Raw genomic sequence first — 22127 nt, 5'->3', positions numbered from 1 at the left:
GTTTATCTCTGGTTCTAGTAATATGGAACTCTTTATTCATGTTTTCATTGTGACTTTTACACTTTCTTTAAAAATTTATTTTACTTTAGGTGCATACTATATCTGGCATTTCTCCCCAGGTTATCCCTCCCCATTCCCCGCTGTATCTCCCCTAACCCCCACAACTGTCCCCAGTATGTGATGCTCCTCTCCCTGAGTCCACATGTTCTCATTGTTCAACACTCACCCATGAGTGAGAACATATGGTGTTTGGCTTTCTGTTCCTGTGTCAGTTTGCTGAGAATGATGGTTTCCAGATTCATCCAAGTCCCTACAAAGGACATGAACTCACCATTTTTTATGGCTGCATAGTATTCCATTGTGTATATGTATCACATTTTCTTTGTCCAGTCTATCATTGATGGGCATTTGCATTGGTTCCAGGTTTTTGCTATTGTACACAGGGCTGCAATGAATATATGTGCGCATGTGTCTTTCTAGTAGAAAAATTTATAGTTCTTAGGGTATATACCCAATTATGAGATTGCTGGGTCAAATGGAATTTCTATTTCTAGATCCTTGAGAAATCGCCACTCTGTCTTCCACATGGTTGAACTAATTTACACTCCCACCAACTGTGTAAGAGTGTTCCTATTTCTCCACATCCTCTCCAGCATCTGTTGTCTCCAGATTTTTTAATGATTGCCATTCTAAATGGCGTGAGATGATATCTCAGTGTGGTTTTGATTTGCATTTCTCTAATGACCAGTGATGATCAGCATTTTTTTCATATGTTTGTTGGCCTCATATATATGTCTTCTTTTGAAAAGTGTCTGCTCATATCCTCTGCCCACTTTTGAATGGGGTTATTTGCTTTTTTCTTGTATATCTGTTTTAGTTCTTCGTAGATTCTGGATATCAGCCCTTTGTCAGATGGGTAGATAGCAAAAAATTTTTTCCCATTCTTTTGGTTGCTAATTTGCTCTAATTATTGTTTCTTTTGCTGTACAGAAGCTCTGGAGTTTCATTAGATCCCATTTGTCTATCTTGGCTTTTACTGCCATTGCTTTTGGTGTTTTAGTCATGAAGTCCTTGCCTATGCCTATGTCCTGGATGGTTTTGCCTACGTTTTCTTCTAGTGTTTTTATGGTGTTATGTTGTATGTTTAAATCTTGATCCATCTGGAGTTAATTTTAGTGTAAGGTGACAGATAGGGGTCCAGTTTCTGCTTTCTGCACATTGCTAGCCAGTTTTCCCAACACCATGTGTTAAACATGGAGTCCTTTCCTCATTGCTTGTTTTTGTCAGGTTTGTCAAAGATCAGATGGTTGTAGATGTGTGGTGTTTCTTCTGGAGTCTCTGTTCTACTCCATTGGTCTATGTCTCTGTTTTGGTGCCAGTACCATGCTGTTTTGATTACTGTAGCCTTGTAGTATAGTTTGAAGTCCAGCAGTGTGATGCCTTCAGCTTTGTTCTTTTTGCTTAGGATTGTCTTGGCTATGCAGGGTCTTTCGTGATTCCATATGACGTTTAAAGTGGTTTTTTCCAGATCTGTGAAGCAGGTAATTGGTAGCTTGATGGGGATAGCATTGAATCTATAGATTACTTTGGGCAGTATGGCCATTTTCACAATATTGATTCTTCCTAACCATGAGCATGGAATGTTTCTCCATCTGTTTGTGTCCTCTCTTATTTTGTTTAGCAGTGGTTTGTAGTTTTCCTTGAAGACGTCCTTTACATCCTTTGTTAGTTGTATTCCTAGGTATTTTATTCTCTTTGTCGCAATTGTGAATGGGAGTTTGCTCTTGATTTGGCTCTCTGTTTGTTTGTTATTGGTATATAGGAATGCTTGTGATTTCTGCACATTGATTTTGTATTCCGAGACTTTGCTGAAGTTGCTTATCAGTTTGAGAAGATTTTGGGCTGAGATGATGGGGTCTTCTAGATAACACAATCATGTCATCTGCAAATAGAGACAGTTTGACTTCCTCCTTTCCTAATTGAATACCCTTTATTTCTTTCTCTTGCCTGATTGCTCTGGCTAGAACTTCCAATACTATGTTGAATAGGAGTGGTGAGAATGGGCATCCTTGTCTAGTGCCTGATTTCAAAGTGAATTCTTCCAGCTTTTGCCTGTTCAGTATGATATTGACTGTAGGTTTGGCATAAATAGCTTTTATCATTTTATGATATGTTCTGTCAATACCTAGTTGAGAGTTTTTAGCAAGAAGGGCTGTTGAATTTTCTCTGCATCTATTGAGATAATCATGTGGTTTTCGTCTTTGGTTCCATTTATGTGATGGATTACATTTACAGATTTGTGTATGCTGAACCAGCCTTGCACACTCGGGATGAAGCCTACTTGGTCATGATGGTTAAGCTTCTTGATGTACTGTTGCAATCTGTTTGCCAGTATTTTATTGAAGATTTTTGCATCAATATTCATCATGGATATTGGCCTGAAGTTTTCTTTTTTAGTTGAATCTCTGCCTGGTTTTGGTATCAGGATGATGTTAGTCTCATAAAATGAGTTAGGGAGGATTCCCTCCTTTTGTATTGTTAGATACAGTTTCAGAAGGAATGGAAACAGCTCCTCTTTGTACATCTGGTACAATTCGGCTGTGAACACATCTGTACCTGGACTTTTTTTGGTTGGTAGGCTATTGATTGCTGCCTCTACTCCAGTCCTTGTTATTGGTCTATTCAGGGTTTCAGCTTCTTCCTGGTTTAGTCTTGGTAGAGTACAAGTGTCTAGGAATTTATCCATTTCTTCCTGGTTTACTGGTTTATGTGAGTAGAGCTGTTTGTAGTAATCTCTAATGGTAGTTTGTATTTCTGTGGGATCAGTGGTGATATCCCCTTTATCGTTTTTTATTGTGTCTATTTGATTCTTCTCCCTTTTCTTTTTTATTAATCCGGCTAATGGTCTATTTTTTTGATCTTTTCAAAAAACCAGTTCCTGGATTTATTGATGTTTTGAAGGGTTTTTTGTGTCTCTATCTCCTTCAGTTCTGCTCTGATCTTAGTTATTTCTTCTCTTCTGCTAGCTTTTGAGTTTTTTTGATCTTGCTCCTCTAGCTCTTTCAATATTGACAATAGGATGTCGATTTTAGATGTTTCGTCTCTTCTGTGGTGGGCATTCATTGCTGTAAATTTCCCTCTCGACACTGTATTAAAGGTGTCCCAGAGATTCTGGTAAGTTGTATCTTCATTCTGGTTGGTTTTGAAGAATATCTTTATTTCTGCCTTCATTTCATTGTTTATCCAGTCAACACTCAGAAGCAAGTTGTTCAGTTTCCAAGTGGTTATGTGGGTTTGAGTGTGTTTCTTGATCCTGAGTTCTAGTCTGATTTCCCTGTGGTCTGATAGACTGTTTGTTATGATTTCTGTTCTTTTGCATTTGCTGGGGAGTGATTTGCTTCCAATGATGTGGTCAATTTTAGAATAAGTGCAATGTGGTGCTGAGAAAAATGTATATTCTGTGGATTTGGGGTGGAGTGTTCTGTGTATATCTTTTAGGTCCACTTGATCCAGCTCTGCATTCAAGTCCTGGATATCTTTGTTAATTTTCTGTCTCGTTGATCTGTCTAATATTGACAGTGGAGTGTTGAAGTCTCCTACTATTATTGTGTGGGAGTCTAAATCTCGTTTTAGGTCGTTAAGAACTTGCTTTATGTATCTGGGTGCTCCTGTGTTGGAGGCATATATATTTAGGATAGTTAGCTCTTCCTGTTGGATTGATCCTTTTACCATTATGTAGTGTCCTTCTTTGTCTCTTTTGATCTTTGTTGGTTTGAAGTTCATTTTATCAGAGACTAAGATTGCAACTGCTGCTTTTTTTGTTCTCCATTTGCTTGGTAAATCTTCTTGCATCCCTTTATTTTGAGTCTATGTGTGTCTTTGTATGTGAGATGGGTTTCCTGAATACAGCACACAGATGGGTTCTGACCTTTTATCCAGTTTGCCAGTCTTTGTCTTTTGATTGGGGCGTTTAGGCCATTTACATTCAATGTTAATATTGTTATGTGTGGATTTGATCCTGCCATTTTCTTACTGGCTGGTTTTCTTTCCCATTAGTTGACTCATTTTCTTCATTGCATTTTTGGTCTTTGCCAACTGGTTTGCTTTTGCAGTGACTCGTAATTGTTCCTTTCTGTGCTTAGTGTTTCTTTCGGGAGCTCTTGTAGGGCAGGTCTGGTGGGGACAAAATCTCTCAATGATTGTTTGTCCGTAAAGGATTTTATTTCTCCTTCACTTATGAATCTTAGTTTGGCTGCCTATGAGATTCTAGGTTGAAAGTTCTTTTCTTTAAAGATGTTGAATATTGGACCCACCCTCTTCTGGCTTGTAGGGTTTCTGCTGAGAGATCTGCTGTGAGTCTGATTGGCTTCCCTTTGTGGATGACCTGACCTTTCTCTCTGGCTGCCCTTAGCATTTTTTCCTTCATTTCAACCCTGGTGAATCTGATAATTATGTGCCTTGGGGTTGCTATTCTTGAGGAATATCTTTGTGAAGTTCTCTGTATTTCTTGAATTTGAAATTTAGACTGCCTTGCTAGGCTTGGGAAGTTCTCTTGGATAATATCCTGAAGCGTGTTTTCCAGCTTGGATTCATTCTCCCCATCATATTCAGGTACACCAATCAAGCATAGATTAGGTCTTTTCACATAATCCCATATTTCTTGGAGGCTTTGTTCATTTCTTTTTTTTTTTTTTTTTTTTTAAATGGTTTTTAATAACAGGAGAAATAATATTAGTTGGGGGAAAATGTTTCTATAATCACATTATCCTTATATCTGAGCCAGGAATTAGAGCCTCACTAGTTTCCTTTTTAAACTGCCTGATATTTTTCTGAAACCTTGTAAAATGCATAAACCAGAGCAATATATGGTGCCTGAGTCTTTATCCAACTTTAGTACTTGAAATTAACCTGAACATGTCCATCAAATATCTTTTGCTGGCCAAATATTATTCTCCCTTGTCTTGAATTTAAGGAGAGATATATATATATATATATATATATATATATATATATATATATATAATTTTTTTTTTTTAAAGAGAAAGAGAATAGGAAGGAGGAAAAAGGAAGAGAAAGCGAGAGAATGGGGAGGAGGGAGAAGGGAAAGAAAGAGGGAGAGAGAATGGGAGTATTGCTTTCTTGCCCAGGTTAGAATGCAATTTAGTAATGGGCATTGAAAACCTCTTTTATACTGATAATTATACTTAATGATGTAGTCAGAAAGGAATAAGGGAAGAAGATAAACAAACAGCCAACCAATATTTAATTTAAACCTATAAAATGCTATGCGATTACTGAGGAGTGATTTACTTCCAATTATATAGTCACCTTTGGAATAGGTGTGAGGTGGTAATGTATGTTTTGTGTATTTGAAGTGGAGAGTTCTATAAATGTTTATTAAGTTTACTTGTTCCGGGTCTGAGTTCAAGTTCTGAATATCCTTGTTAATTTTCTATCTCGTTGATCTATAGAATCGTTAGCTCTTCTTATTGCATTGATCCTTTTGCCATTATGTAATGTCATTCCTCGCCTCTTTTGATCTTTGTTGCTTTAAAGTCTACTTTATCAGAGGCGAGAATTGCATCTCCTGCTTTTTGTTTATTAGTTCATTTTTACTCTCTCTTTGATTGGTGAATCTTCCTCCTTCTCTCTGAGTCTTTGTGTATTGTTGCATGTAAGATGGGCCCGGATGCAGCATACCGATGGGTTTTGGCTTTTTATCCAATTAAAATATATATAAGTTTAATACCGGCATTTGATGCTAGCTGGCTGTATTGCCCATTAGTTGATGTAAATTTTTTATTGTGTTAAAGTTCTTTGCTTTTTGATATATTTTTGGAAAGGCTGATATTGGTTGTTCCTTTATATGTATAGTGCTTCTTTCAGAAGCTCTTGTAAAGCAGGCCTGGTGGTGGTGAACTCTCTAAGTACTTGTTTGTTCGCAAAAGATTTAATTTTTCCTTTGCTCATAAAGCTTAGTTTGGCTGGATAGGAAATTCTGGGTTGAAAGTTCTTTTCTTTAAGGATGTTAAATATTGGTCCCCACTCTTTTCTGGCTTGTAGAGTTTCTGCTGAGAGATCTGCTGTAAGTCTGATAGGTTTCCCTTTATGGGTAACCTGACCTTTCTCTCTGGCTGCCCTTAGTATTTTCTCCTTCATTTCAACCCTAATAAATCTGGCAATTATGTGCCTTGGGGTTGGTCTTCTTGAAGAATATCTTTGTGGTGTTCTCTGTATTACCTGGAGTTGAGTATTACCCTGCCTTGCCAGGTTGGGGAAATTTTCCTGAATGATATCCTGAAGAGTATTTTCCAACTTGGATTCATTCTCTTCATCACATTCAGGTACACCTATCAAACGTAAATTAGGTCTTTTCACATAGTCCCATATTTCCTGGAGACTTTGCTCATTCCTTTTCATCCTTTTTTCTGCATTCTTGTCTTCTCGTTTCATTTCACTGAGCTGGTCCTCGACTTCTGATATCCTTCCTTCTGCTTGATCAATACGACTGTTTAAACTTGTGCATGCTTCGCGAAGTTCTCGTGTTGTGTTTTTCAGCTCCATCAATTCACTTATATTCTTCTCTAAATTGTCCATTCTCGTTAACATTTCATCAAACCTTTTTTCAAGGTTCTTAGTTTCTTTGCATTGGGTTAGAACAAGTTCTTTTAATTCACAGAAGTTTCTTATCACCCACGTTTTGAAACCTGCTTCTGTTATTGGAACACACGTGTAATCTATTAAGCCTTGTTCCGTTACTGATGAGGAATTGCAATCCCCTGTAGAGGGAGAGGCATTCTGATTTTGAGTATTCTCTACCTTTTTACGCTGGTTTCTTCCCTTCGTTATATATTTGTCCGTCTGTCGTCTTTATAATTACCGACTTTCTAACTGGGTCTCTGACGTCCAACTTGTTGATTCCCTGCTCCGAAATCTGAGCAATCCACTGCGCCGGCCAAAACAGCGGTATTAAGATTGATGGTGCTTTTCTGCCCGGGAATCTCCGGACTCTGCACCAAGAACTGGCGTGCTAAGGCACCAGCAAAACCGCCACGCCGGCCACAAGAGTCGCCCTGGCGACCCGTGGAGCTCCTCCACTGGGAATCTCCTGGTCTGTGAGCAACTAATATTCATCTGAAAGTGTGGCGTCCTCTCGTTCTTTGCGCTTTCACTGGGAGGTACGTGCCCGAGCTGCTAATCATCAGCCATCTTGGATCTCTCCTGTTCATTTCTTATCACTCTTGTCTTGCCTTCTATTTTTATTTCATTGAGTTGATCTTCAATCTCTGATATCCCTTCTTCTGCTTGTTTGATTTGGCTATTAAAACTTGTGTTTGCTTCATGTAGTTCTCGTGCTGTGTTTTTTAACTCCATCAAGTTATTTATGTTCTTCTCTAAGCTGGTTATTCTAGTTAGCATTTCGTCTAACCTTTTTTCAAGGTTTTTGGTTTTTTGCATTGAGTTAGAACATGTTCCTTTAGCTCAGAAAAGTTTGTTATTATCCACCTTCCGAAGCCTGTTTCTGTCAATTAGTCACATTCCTCGGTCAAGTTGTGATCCTGTGTTGTTGAGGAGTTGTGATCCCTTGAAGGAGAAGAGCTGTTCTGGTCTTTGATGGTTTCATTTTTTTTGCTCTGTTTTTTCCCATCTTTGTGGATTTACCTGGCTGTGGTGTCAGGGAGCTGCTTGATAAGGTCGCTTGTCTGCCTGTGGAGGCGCTACTGGGTTTCTAGGGACTCCTTCAGGTTACTAGGGAAGCTTCCTGCATCTTTTTTGTTTATACTGGGAGATTAGGCCAGCCTCTTCTGCTGACCTGTAGGCACTGCTGGGTTGTCAAGAATGCCATCCCATTGCTATTGCTACGTAGGCTTCCTGTTTTTTGTTAAAACATGTAGGCGGGCCGGGCACGGTGGCTTACGCCTATAATCCCAGCACTTTGGGAGGCCGAGACAGGTGGATCACGAGGTCAAGAGATCAAGACCATCCTGGTCAACAAGGTGAAACCCCGTCTCTACTAAAAAATACAAAAATTAGCAGGAGAATTGCTTGAACCCAGGAGGCGGAGGTTGTGGTGAGCCGAGATCGTGCCATTGCACTCCAGCCTGGGTAACAAGAGTGAAACTCCATCTCAAAAAAAAAAAAAAAAAAAAAAAAAATGTAGCCCTGTCCCACCCCTCTAGTGGTGAGTTGTGCCCTTCCTCCACTGGGCTGGATCATTCAGGGTTCATCTCAGACTGTGGCAGTGGCTGCGCAACCCACTAGAGTCAGAGCTTCAGCCCTCTGGGGTTTGTGGGAGAGGGTAGGGACCCGCCCAGCAGCACCCGGCTGTCTCCCCCTTTCAGCTTCCTCTCTCTCGGGTCACAGGGTAAGGGCCCTCGCATCTGCTCCTGCTTACAGGTCCCTGTCTCTCCAGGTGGAGGAAGGGGGTGATAGCTCAGTCCTCAGGCTTTTATTCAACTCTGTGATTGTAATTCCCAGCGCTTGACTGGCAAAGATCCCCTGTTCTGTATATTTTGTGTTCTTCTGTGTTCTTTCCCCAAAGCTGAGGCTTTGCGGGAAGCACTGTATCTGGACCAGAGTGTCAGAAAGGGAGACTCCAACTCCCTTGTCAGATGCACTTTCTGGGTGAAGTAGCACCCCTCCCTGCCTCGGTCTGCCCTGAGTGGGCTTTGCTCACCATCAGACCAGACCCATTGAAATGCACCTGATACCTTGGTTGGAGCAAGGAGATCTCTGGATTTCTGCGTCTCTCTCACTGGGTGTTGTGCACTGGAGTTGTGTCTAATTGACCATATTGGATCTTCATGACTTTTACACTTTTTAAATATCTTTATATCTATTTGAATAAGAGTAGATCCTATGCTGTTAACTATATGCCATTCCAAGCTATATTTCTCTGGTACATATAACTTTCTGTCATTAGTATTAGTAATTGCATTTATTATTAGTAGTATTCTTAATTGATCCCCGAATATGAGCCAGGAATGGTGATAAGCACTTTATATGGAGTCCATATTTTTATCCTATGAAAACTTCAAAATTACACTTATTATATCCATTTTACTAGTGAACAAACAGCTTTAGCATGGTTACTTGAATGACAATCATCACAGAACTAATTACTAATGAATAGGGATTTTAAGTCAGGTTCCTTGCTCCAAAGTTGATGTAATTTCCATTCTGTGATGGTGACTCTCTTTTAAGGGTTTTCATATATATATGTCCTTGTGTATATATGCCACACTCTCTTTTAGCCCCCCCTTTTTTTTTTTTGCAAATTGACTATTGTACTTTTTCACGAATACCAGCATGCATAGAAAAAAAATTTTTAAATATAAGTTTGTAATATATATCAGTAATAATTTGACTACTTTTTGCAAAATTTTTTTAAGTTATACTGTTAATTTAAATTATATTTATATATACTTTTCAGCTACAGAAAAATAGAAAATGCTACTTTTATTTTAGATAATTTATTATAATAAATTCTTATACATCAGTATTTTCCTTCTCATAGCATTTTTTAAATCACTCATATTTTTCTAGGCACTTGTTTTATTTATTTATTGAAAGGAGGTTTACAATATAGCACATGTTAAATGCCAGAAAAAAAACAAATAGAACGTAGGTACATTTCCAGGGTAAGGTAGATTCATGTTGCATTGGTTGTGATTGAATAGGATATTTAATTACAAAGTGAGAAGTGACCTTTGGAAATAGCAGTTAAAGTTAATTTGATATGGTTAATAAACTAAACAGAGGAGGGCAAATTGAGAGTAAAAGACTCCTTTTCTAGTGATTAAACACACAGGTATTGTTAGGAATGACATTTATTCATCCCTAGGACTGAAGTTACTTGCATATGATAATTAGCCAAATTCTTTAAAACTAAATGATATATTAAATGTCCCTTTTTATTTATATAAAGGTTTTAATTTTTCACATAAATAAAAATATAAAAAGTAGTAATTGCTTTTCACATGATGTATTTACATTAGGATGGACCAGAGAGATTCTGTTTGTAGAACCCAGAATTGAAATGTTAGCTGTATTCCTTCCATTAATTTGATCTGGGAATAACTGGAGACTTAGTTGATAAAGTCTTTGGAATTCATAGTTTAAAATGATGCCTCTTTATTAGATTTCTGTGGGGACTCAGAAGACACTATCTCAAATTATGGTGCTCTGAGGTCTCTCTGACCACCTGCCTGTCACCTCTCCTATCTATCTATCTCTCAACTTTCTTTCTCTCCCAAAGTGCAGGATGATGCTTTTTCTCTGTTATTCCCTTATCTGCATGAAGACTGCACTCACCAAAGAAAACATGATTGCTGTCAGTCCCCTTCCTAAAATCTCATTACGTAGCCCCAAAAAAGTAAACTGAGGAATGCAACCACACCTGGACAGAATTTTTTACAAGGTAATGTCTGCCTGTTGCAATTTCCAAAGAGAATCATTTATAAGTGAATTTCTACCTCCCAGTTCCTTTCATTCTCCCTAATAATCAATTTACTATCATCTATCTATCTCTTGAAAGATTTGTCTACATTCCCTCTCCTCTCTCCCCATCTTCCATTTTAAGAGGGATATATTAGCATCTGTACCTCATTGCGTTACTGAGTAATCATTCTTCTGAGATTGCCCAGTGCTAGGTATGTTAACTAAATCTCCTATTTTTCTGTCTACTGGTGTAACTGCACCACAATTTCATTTTGCCTGCTGTCCAAATAAAGCCGATTTATCAAGACAGGGAATTGCAGTAGAGAAAGAGTTATATGCATAAAGCCTGCTAAACAGGATACTGGAGTTTTATTGTTACTTAAATCACCTCCCCAAAAATTCAGAGGCTAGAATTTTCTAATGTTAGTTTGGTGGGCAGGGGAATAGGGAATGGGAAATGCTGACTGGTTGGTTTGGGGATGAAATTATAGCAAGTCAAAGCTGTTGACTAATACTGAATCAGTTCTTGGCTGTGGATTATAAGACCAGATAAGACAGTTTACCAGTCCAGGTGGTGCCAGCTGAGCAGATTTCAGGATCTAAAAAATACCTGAGATACAAATCTTAGGTTTACAATGGTGATGATATTATCCATAGCAGCAACTGAGGATGTTAGGAATCTTGTTGTCTCTGGCTTCATGACTCCTGAGCGTAATTCCTAATCTTTCAGCTAATTATTTGTTGGCTTGGCTAAATCAAACTCATCTGGAGCAAGGATGGAGCGTGCTTCAAGGTTTAACTATAAACCAAATTTCTCCCAAAGTTAGTTCAGCCTATTCCCAGGAATGAATTAGGGAAGCTTGGAAGTTAGAAGCAAGATGGAATTGGTTATGTCAGATCTCTTTCATTATCATAATTTTCTCACTGTTTGTTATACTCTTTGCAAAAGTGGTTTGTCAGTTCATTTTCAGCAAACCTTCAGAGTCTGAGAAGAAACTTTCCCTTGATTACAATTTCCATCCTCTTTGGTGTGTATCTATCTAATTTGATAAGCCTGTTTATTTGCATATTTTAGATTGACAGATTTCAAAAGATTTTAGATAGAAGAAAATCAAATATCTCCAAGAAAGAAATCATTTCCCTCCAGATATGAAGAAGTCAGTTACAGTAGCCCTAATCAGCTTTAGAATATCAAAAAACAAAAAATAAAATCTGGTGACAGTCATGATGGGCAATTATTAAAGGAAGCTCAAGATGTGGATGGAGTTGAGAACAGTAAGTCATATAATTTTCTCTGTTTCATCATTTAGTCTTTTTGTGCATAGAACCAGAAGACACTTGCATTTGGTAAGAGAATGTTTTGTTGTTTTCTTGTACTATGCAAAATGCAGACATTCACTACATAATATTTTAGCAAAATAAAAGACCTCAGCATTGTTTATAAATTCATGATCAATGTTAATTCAGGTAAAAAGCTTTTTAAAAATTAAAAACCATAGAACAAATTTTAAGTCAAAAAGAATGAAGTTACATATCAGTTCTTGAAAATTGAGATAAAACTTAAAGTTCCTATATAGATTTGGCTATTACATTTGTTAGTTTGCATATATCAAGTTTAATAATACAATTGAGGATAAGTGAATTCTAGATAAAATTGAATTTTAACTGGGTAGGTAGAATTATTCCTGAACTTTGGCTGCCAGGAAGATGTTTAATGATGTTATACCAAAAGCACCAAGTCACATCACATTACAGGATCAGCTTTACTTGGAAGTGTGATGATAAATTGCTTTTCCCAACAGAGGGATCAGACAATAAACTCATGTCTGTCAATGTCACATAAGAGATAGTATGGATTACGACACAGAACAAAGATTCCCCAGGAGTCTCCAGTTAGAGGAAGAGAGACGCTGTTTGAATAAAACAAAACAACAACAACTGCAACAACAAACCAGAAAGCCCTTCACAGAGCATAAAGGAAGAGGAACTCTTGTGGAATTAAGATATTAAAAGTTTCACTTTAACTCTTAAACTCAGTATGAATATATTAGCATCATCTCTGAGGCCAAACAGCTTCTATCAAAGGGTAAAGGACTATGGATAAAGAAACTTTCAGCAGACAGTAAAGGGGGACAGGCCAAACCATATGGTTCATGCTTAAACTACAGAGGTATACACATCTCACTGTAGAATAGTGGTTTTTGTATTTTCAGAAATCATATTTTTTCTTAACTATCCCAAGTTTTTAAATCACAAGTATGATTGTTTGCAGACCATTAGACAAGGAAAATGAAGATTCAAGTCAGGTACTACTGGTGAGAATGTGAAGTAATGAGCACTCACTCTGCTAGAGATAATTTGGCAATATATAAAAAAATAGGTTTTCATATCCTTTGATAGAGCAATTTTACCTCTGCAATTGATCCTAAAATACAGTGAGACTAGGAACAAGTATTTATATATTAGGATGTTCATTGTCATTTTCAATTAATTATTAAAAAATGGATGTGATAATTAATTTTGTCAACATGACTGGGCCACAGAATTCCCAGATATTTGGCTATATATTATTCTAGGTGTGTCTATAAGGGTGTTTTTGGATGAGATTAACATTTGAATAGGTAGACTGAGTAAAGTTGACTCCCGTTCCCAATGGAGTGGGCTTCATCCAATCTCTTGGAGGTCTGGATAGAACAAAAGGGCTGACTAAGGGAGAATCTAGTCTTTGTCTTTAAACTAAAATATTGATCTTTTTCTTCCTTTGCACTCAGACTCAAATTGGAACTGGAACTGACACAATTGATTCTCCTGGTTCTCAGGTTTCTGGACTTGGACTAAAGCTATACTGGCAACTATCCAGGGTTTCTAGGATGCTGACTACAAATCTTGAAACTTCTAGCCTCCCAAATTATGCAAACCAATTTCTTAATAATAAATTCCTCTCTTTCTCTATCAATCAATCATCTATAAAGATACTTGTTCAAAAATAAATAATGTGTTTAAATGTACATTGATCATCCCAAACTCACTCATACTCTTTCAAGAAGTCTGAAATCAAACACTGCCTTTCAGACAATCTATGCAGTATAGTATTTTCCCTTCAGGATCATACTATTAAAATGGCACATTACACACAGTACACTGGATTTTAAATGAAGTGAGCTTTTATTGCTCCCTAAGGTATTTCCAGGATTATATTTGCATGACAAATTTTATACTAACTATAGTAGATCAAACTTCATCTAAAATTTCTCCCTCTGTCCTGAGAACTACAGTCAAATTTTTCATCCCATTGAATCTGAACTGCACCTGTATCTTCTGTGACTGATAGAAGTAATAATGTTCTGGCCTACTCTTTAAGCAGCTTCCATTCTGTTATTTGGAATATAGCTGCCATGCTGCCATACGGAGAGACCCATGAAGCAGACAATTTAAGCCTCCCCTTTGGTATCCCTCCTAACTTCTAAGCTAAAGCCAGAACCAACTTCTTAGTCATAAAGGTGAGCCATCTTCAAGTTGATCCATTTCAGTTAAGCATCCCTACTGAAGACCACATAGAGCAAGGGTGAGGTATTCTTTCAGAGCCCTGTCTAAACTGCAAAGCCAAATCCAGGAAATAAATTAGTGATACTTGTTTCCATATAAACCTGTGGCTTCCAAAACATATGTTGAGACACCATGGGGTACTAAAAGAAACCCTTTAGAAGTTCCATGTGATATTTTAAGTTTTATAGAGAAACACAACAATATTTGACACTTGTCAGATACTGTTTGCTTACCAGTTTCATGTAGATCACTGTTTCAACATTAGAATGGGCTACAGTTCCCAGTGACATCATATCTTTACCCAGCTGGGTTTTCAGCTGTTCCAGGAAGAACATCAGATGCTGTGCAAAAATCAATATGGGAACAGAAAATGAGGATAGTGGTGTCCAATATGATTCCTAGGTTTGCATATTAGGCAATGCTGGGCAAGTTTAGACATTCCATTTGTAATTAACTGTAGATATTTAAGAACAAAATAATTTTGTTTTATGTGTATCATTTTCCCAATAGCATTCCTTTTTAAAGATATAAACACTAAATCATTAGAGTGAACCAGCAACAAACAGAATGGGAAAAAAAATTTGCAATCTACCCATCTGACAAAGGGCTAATATCCAGAATCTTTACAAGAAAAAAAGCCCATTCATAATTGGGCGAAGGATATGAACAGACACTTTTCAAAAGAAGACATTTATGTGGCCAACAAACATATGAAAAAATGCTCATCATCATTGGTCATTAGAAAAATGCAAATCAAAACCACACTGAGATATCATCTCATGCCAGTTAGAATGGCAATCATTAAAAAATCTGGAGACAACAGATGCAAGAGATGATGTGGAGAAATAGGAACACTTTTACACTGTTGGTGGGAATGTAAATCAGTTCAACCATTATGGAAGACAGTGTGGCAATTCCTCAAGGATCTAGAAATAGAAATTCCATTTGCCCCAGCAATTCCATTACTGGGTATATACCCAAAGGATTATAAATCGTTCTATTATAAAGACACATGCACACGTATGTCCGTTGCGGTGCTGTTTACAATAGCAAAGACCTGGAACCAACCCAAATGCTCATCAATGATAGACTGGACAAAGAAAACGTGGCACATATACACCATGGAATACTATGCAGCCATAAAAAACGACGAGTTCGTGTCCTTTGAGAGACATGAATGAATCTAGAATCCATCATTCTCAGCAAACTGACACAAGAACAGAAAATCACACACTGCATGTTTTCACTCATAGGTGGGTGATGTACAATTAGAACAGGTGGGCACAGGGAAGGGAACAACACTCACTGGGTTTGCGGGGGTGGGGAGGGGAGAGGAGGGACAGCAGGGGGTGGGGAGGATGGGGATGGATAACACCGGGAGAAATGCCTGATGTAGGCAATGGGGTGGGGGATGGAGACAGCAAAACACCAAGGCATGTATGTACCTATGCAACAATCCTGCAGGATGCAGGATGTGCACATGTACCCCAGAGCCCAAAGTACAATAAAAAAATTATATGCTCATAACTTCTTAATAAACAGAACTGTGTTTTTTCTAGGGGTACTGCCAAGAAATACTACTAAGACACTAAGAGTTTCATAAATAAAAAATTTGGAAATCTGTGCTGTGAGTCCTTAGAGAATACTATTTGTTCTATAAAATAAATAATTTATTATGAAATGTCTTTGATAAAACTACTTAAAATATTCAGTAAGAACATATATAACATACAATAGTATAGTATGATCCATTTTTATAAGATTCAAATGTATATATACCCATTTTGTAAATAAGAATTGAAAGTAAATATGACAAAATATTAATAGTGTTCAATTTTAGATAATACATTATGAGTATAGACAAATGAAAGTTTCAGACTCTGATACCAAATTTTTTCTCTATGTTCCGTTAATTACTATTTCTGTGACTTTGAATATGTTAATTTTTTGTGTTTGGTTTCTTCATCTGTAAAATGAATATACTTATAGGAACTAATTCATAGAACCTTTTGGGAATGAATAAATTTTGTAAAGTTTTGGTTACTATAAGTAGAATAAAATTCAATAAAGGTTAGCAATGATGGTAATGGTAATAACAATTCTATTCTTTATGATTTATAAAATTAACTTCTTTATAATGATTAATATCATTAGAAATGTTGTTAAAGCAGAGGCATTGATATTACTCTTGTCTGAGCTACATATAAATTTTTTTTCCAATTGTTTCCTTGCTCTTTTTCTTCCCTGTTCTTCAGGGTTCTGATCTTCCTCACAGATTCTGATGGAAATACAGTGTGTACGTAACACGGTGAACTCTCCAGAAATTATGTATTCCAGAAGCTTCACTAAACTAAAAATATGTTGGTGAGGGATTTTTTATAACAGTAAATGAGGAAATAAAATGAATAAAAATTCAAAGTGGAACCTGAAATTTAGCTAGGGACATTTAGCTTAAAGCATCAGTTCTAACCGTACTTGGAAAAATTTAGCAGAAGTCCAAAGGTAAAACAAGATGTAGTGACGCAAATGGGTCATAGCAAGTGCTCTGGATAGTGAGGGGATGCAGGTGTCTTGTTCACATTTGTCCCATTAATATTTGAGTGTGTGTGTGTGTGTGTGTGTGTCTCTAAGGTAGCAAAGCCTCATTTTTAATAAACTCGGCACAATCTTTTTAAATCATTACCATGTGGGATTCTTGTACATGTAAATGTAAATTGACTGAGATTATAAAGTTAATAAATTTGAGAAAACCTGTCTTATTAATGCCCAGAAAAACAAAACACCTTTTGGCCTTATTATGTGACATGTCTAAATTAGAGTAATGGCTTTCAAAGTGTGACATAGAGTATATATACTTCAGCTTCCTCATGTTGAGCATGTCTTTTTTTTTTTTATCATTATTAACACATTAGAAAAAATAAATTATTTGCTTCATTTGAACTCTGATACTAACACTTCATCTATAGTAACATAAAATTTTTATCAATCCCATTACTGTGTAGATATATTACAAAGTTGGATACATGTATATGTTCATCGTCACACTATTCAAAATAACAAAAAGATGGAATCAACCTAAAGGCCCATTAATGATAGATTGGATAAAGAAAACATGGTACATATAAACCATGGATACTATGCAGCCATGAAAAGGAACAAGCTTATGGCCTTTGTGGGGACATGGATGGAGCTGGAAGCCATTGTGCCCAGCAAACTAATGCAGGAAGAGAAAACCAAACACTGCACATTCTTATAAGTGGGAGCTGAACAATGAGAACACATGAACACAGGGAGGGGAGCACCACCCACTGAGGCTTGTTGGGAGGTGGGGTGGGGGAGGGAGAGCATTAGGAAAAATAGCTAATGCATGCTGGGCTTAATACCTAAATGATGGGTTGACAAGTGCAGCAAACCATCATAGCACATGTTTACCTATGTAACAAACCTGCACATCCTACACATATACCCTGGAGCTTAAAATAAAAAAAATTAAAAATATATCATTTATTTTAGTTAAAATATGATTTGGTTTAACTGTATATAATGTTTAGATGTGGCATAAAACATAATACTAATATTTGACAAAAAGGTTTAGGAATCATTGCAATAACAATGTATTTGACAAATAAGACATAGGAATAGGATCAGGGAAAGGATGAATAACACTATGTCTTGAATATTTTGTTAGCAGGGTAAAATAGCTTTGTTTTTTACACCCTGTAACTTGACTTTCCAATTTAAAAACCCAAAATACCTTTTGTTCCTTGCATTTGACGTGTGATATTGTGAATGTGTCACAGTAAAGGCCAGTCTTTGATTGGTGATCTTTTCTAGATGACTGGCAAGGGCACCAGGGGGTTTCACCGCAGCTTGCATCAGTCAACTAAGAGGGCACACATTCCTGCTGCCCATCTAATGAATTTTCCACATGCTGATAAATATATCCCCTTTCCATGAAGAATACATTTTCTAACCTGAATTTTTAATTGTCATAAGAAGGGCAGCTCTCAATACATATAAAATCTGTCATTGTAGCGTTAGACTCACATAGGGAAAATTAAAGGCCTTTCCAATCTAAGAATCTATTTTGGTTATTAAGCACTTGTTTTATTATTCTCCAAAAGCTAACCATTATTTTTTGAAACAGGAAACTATTTTATGCATAACCAGAAGTTCTAAGTTTTATATGGGAAAGAAAATAGTGAAAACTTAAACTAATACAGATATTTGTGGGCATGTGTGAAAATCAAACATTTATCTTTCTAGAATAAATTTTTTCATAATATTTGACTTTTCTAATAGTTCTAATAGTCATTGAAACTTCAAATTTTATTTCTTAATAAGTAATAGTAATATCTGTTTAATAGGCACCCATTAAACTTTCAAGATAATTAGAAACTTTATCTCATATATTCTTAGAATAAAGATAAATTTCAAAATAATTGGAAACTATATCTCATAAGTTCTATGTCTATGTTGGCTAAAGTAAAGTATAATATGTCATAATTCTTTAGGTATTTCTTAATAAAATATTAGTTTTTACAGTTAGGTAGTTCTTAATAAAAATGTTAGTATTTACATGGTATAATATATCCATAGGTAAAAATTGTTCTTATCCTAATGTTTTACCTAAGCTCTTCATGTCATTAAGAGGACTAGTAACAATAATAAATTTCCAAATAATGATTATTTTAGTTAAAAAAAAAGAAAAGCCTTTATGTTAACATACTTATAAATTAACTCAAAAGAAGAAAATTATTGCCAGTTGGATTAACAAGATAAATATTATCTACTTTAAAATTCTTGCATAAACCTACTTAATATTTTTATGACAAAGCAGTTTTGAAGTATCATGAAATGACACATGTTCTTGAAAAATAATATATTTTTGTATCAGAAAAACTAATTTAGAAATATGAGATATTTAGTAAAAGACTAAAGCAGCACTAATATCCCTCTGTGTAATAGAAAAATTATTTTAAATATAGAGACACTGTCATCAATTTGTATAATACTTTAAGCTCCACCCTCACCCCACCCAATGCTACTGGTTTCTTTAAAGGAATGAAATGCTTTATCTTCTTGACAGAACAAATTGACTGGAAAATTACATAACCCCCTCAGCAGATGTTCTTCTCACTCTGTTTGGGAATTTATACCATTGCACAGTGTTTCCAAGATCCATGTGGAGTTACATTAGGAGGATTCAATCGATGCATGCAAAGTCTATTACAGTATACGCAAAGAATACTCATCATCTTTTGGTTGTTTAGTCAAACACAACTTGGACTATAAACCACAATACTATTTTCTAATTTTTTGATTACTAAATATTTAAAAGTATAAGCTATCCAAATTACCTCTATAAACACTATGCATTTTTCTGTTCAAATTAAATTCTAATGTCCAAATTGGTAGGAAGGTGTTAGGCATAATGAGTAACTCTTAGAGTCAGGATGTCAGGCAACAATAATAAATAAAAAAAATGCAAACAATTTCCATTTTCTATCCCCTGTGTCATATCTCTAGCAGTATGGCATACTAATCTGTGCAAATCAGAGGGCATCTTCAAAATTATAATGCACACCATTAAGTTAAGCATTTGTATAACAAACAGAATAGCCAGCCATGTCTCCGTGAACAGCATACTGCAACTTACTGTCACTTAATGCTAAATGACATCTATCATCTACAGTCTGCCACTTTAACATGGTAAACTTGTATTTTATCCATTTATTTTTACAAGCTTTGCACAATCAGTAAGAAAAAGTAAAATAATCATCTCTCAATAAAAAAGGCTATCAAGTTGTTCAATAAATTCTCTATAAAAAAATTTCAAAGTAGACATTTACAGTTCCAAAACATTGCAAATTATTAATAACTCTGTGGAATACATTGGTATTTTTAGCTAAAGAGAGAATATTTAGAGGGAAAAAGGAAGTGAACCACTCCAGAATTGAGAGAAAAGTTTTCATGGAAATTCTATATATTACAAAAAATAAGAAAAATAAAATTCAAGAGAATGTTGGTATAAACTAAAATACTGATTGTCATAGTAACATGATTCAAAGATAGGCAACTGTTTTACAGATGAACTCTCATTATGTAAGCTGAGTTTCTACTGAGGTGCAGATTATGAATTATGAAAAGTATTTCTTCATAGAAATCACCTTCAAAAAGAAAATAGTCAATCAGAATTTACTAGCTCAATGCAAATAGGTGTTCTGAGAACTAATTATTGTTTAGATTTTGGTGATCCCTTCCAAATATTTTAGCTCAAAAAGAAAAGGTATTTTTTAAATCATTTCTTTCTTTCTTAAATAAGTCAAGATTTTGCATAAAGAGCTCAACCGACATCCAAAACACTGCAGTACTACTTCAGACATTTTTAGTAATTAAATGTTTCATTGTATAAGCCATTCTCTAGACTCCACCCTTTATCTGTAAAATTATAATTATTCCTAACTCTTGCTGGAAGTCCAGTTGGCACAGTAGGAGAGAAGTTTAGAGAGATTATTAGAATGGTCTTTGGGAAGGTTTGAATCTCATAACCAATAATCTGGATTTTATCCTACAGGCAGGGCAACTCTAACCCTAAAACTCTAAAACTCTGTGTGAGTTTTAAACACAGCAATAGCCATCAGCCATCAATACTTCAAGGCTAAAGGTTTAAAGAAAACTCAACAAAGCAAAATTAACTTCTGAAAATTTTTGTTATTAATAGTTATAAAAACAATACATTTTATATTGAACATGATGTAGTTAAACACGTTACAGGGAAAGGTGGGAAAAATATGTAGAAAGTGAATTTCTTCTGTGATTTCTGTTTTATTTCCCATGATGGTAAGAATGTTTTTGAAATGAGCTTTTTTTTTTTTTTCCTAAAGAACAATGTCTTAGCTCAGGCTGCCATAACAAAATATTATGAACTGGGCAGCTTAAATAACATTTTAAAAAAAATTTTTTTTAACAGTCCTGGAGACAGGGCACCTAAGAACGAGGTGCCTGCAAGATCAATGTCTAGTGATGGCTCTCGAATTGGGTTGCACATGGATATTCCTTGGTGCATGTGTGTGCAGAGAGAGAAAGAAAAAATGTCTTTGTCTGCTTACAAAGCCCCTAATTCTATAGGATGCAGACCCCACTCTTATGACCTCATTTAACCTTAATTCCCCTTCTAAAAGCCTCTTCTCCAAAGGCAATCACATTGGTGCTTGGATATATGAATTTTGGGTGGGAGAATGCAATTCAATCCATAGCAACCAAATACTTTATTTTTGAAATGTGATTTGGGTTTACAAAAAATAATCTGCTTTAATATGCTGCAATTCTAAAAACACAAAAAGTCTAGCTTTAAATTTTGTGTAATTGCTAGTGTTTCTACCATTTAAAAATATTTCACATAGCTCTTTTTCTCATATGGAAACAATTGGATCTTTCTGAGTCCATTCTATTATAATTGTGATATCAACTCAACACTATGTAGTCTCAGTTCAGCAAACTCACTACCTAAATTAAGATATATTTAGATTGGTGGTTAAACTACTGCAAATGTTTAAACTTCTTTTTGTGTTAAGCATGCCATGAGTAAATTAAATATATAGCTTTCTGAAAACTAGCAAAATCAAGCATGCCTATTCTCTATGTTTTTTTCTTTAGATATTGTGAAAAATAATGCAGTAAGTACAGAAAGTTCTAACTCTTGTAATTATAATAAACATCATTGCTATTTGGTGCTACAAGTGTTTCATAAGTTAGAGGTGTTTAAACTAAGCTTGGTTGTGATGAGTATTCAACTCTGTAGTGTTCTGGAAATTAGTGTTCTATGTGGACAAAATAAACACAAACAAGCAAACAAACTATGCCCCCTGCAACCAACATTGCTTCAAAATGATATTATGTGAAAAATTACGTTTATATAAATTTACACTTTTCAATAAACCAAATATAGTGAGACTCCTGATTTTTCTTATTTTTCAATAAAATTGCTTTTCCATTACCAAGTAAATGTGACACAACCAAATTTCATATTTCTATAATCAGATATATCAGGTATATTGTCATTTTATATAAGCATATTGTTTATAATTTTTACAATTTACATAGAGTAGTGATGCTTAAATCTGCAATCATCATCTGAA

The 22127-nt window shown here is 35.7% G+C and overlaps 1 long non-coding RNA gene across 1 annotated transcript in view; it reads right to left on the bottom strand.

Annotated features, from left to right (window-relative positions):
• Positions 1-14323, bottom strand: part of LOC110567146 (uncharacterized) — a 33994-nt gene extending 19671 nt beyond the window's left edge. Inside the window, exon 1 of the long non-coding RNA XR_002477602.2 lies at positions 14220-14323. This is a non-coding gene — a long non-coding RNA (uncharacterized LOC110567146). The remainder of the gene's footprint in view (positions 1-14219) is intronic.
• Between the last annotated feature and the right edge of the window lie 7804 nt (positions 14324-22127).

This window comes from Aotus nancymaae, unplaced genomic scaffold (assembly GCF_030222135.1).
Source record: "Aotus nancymaae isolate 86718 unplaced genomic scaffold, 86718_ANA_hifiasm-v0.15.2.pri h1tg000040l, whole genome shotgun sequence".
NCBI lineage: Eukaryota > Metazoa > Chordata > Mammalia > Primates > Aotidae > Aotus > Aotus nancymaae.
Note: the sequence above shows the minus strand (reverse complement) of the source record. Positions and strands in the feature narration are given on the sequence as shown.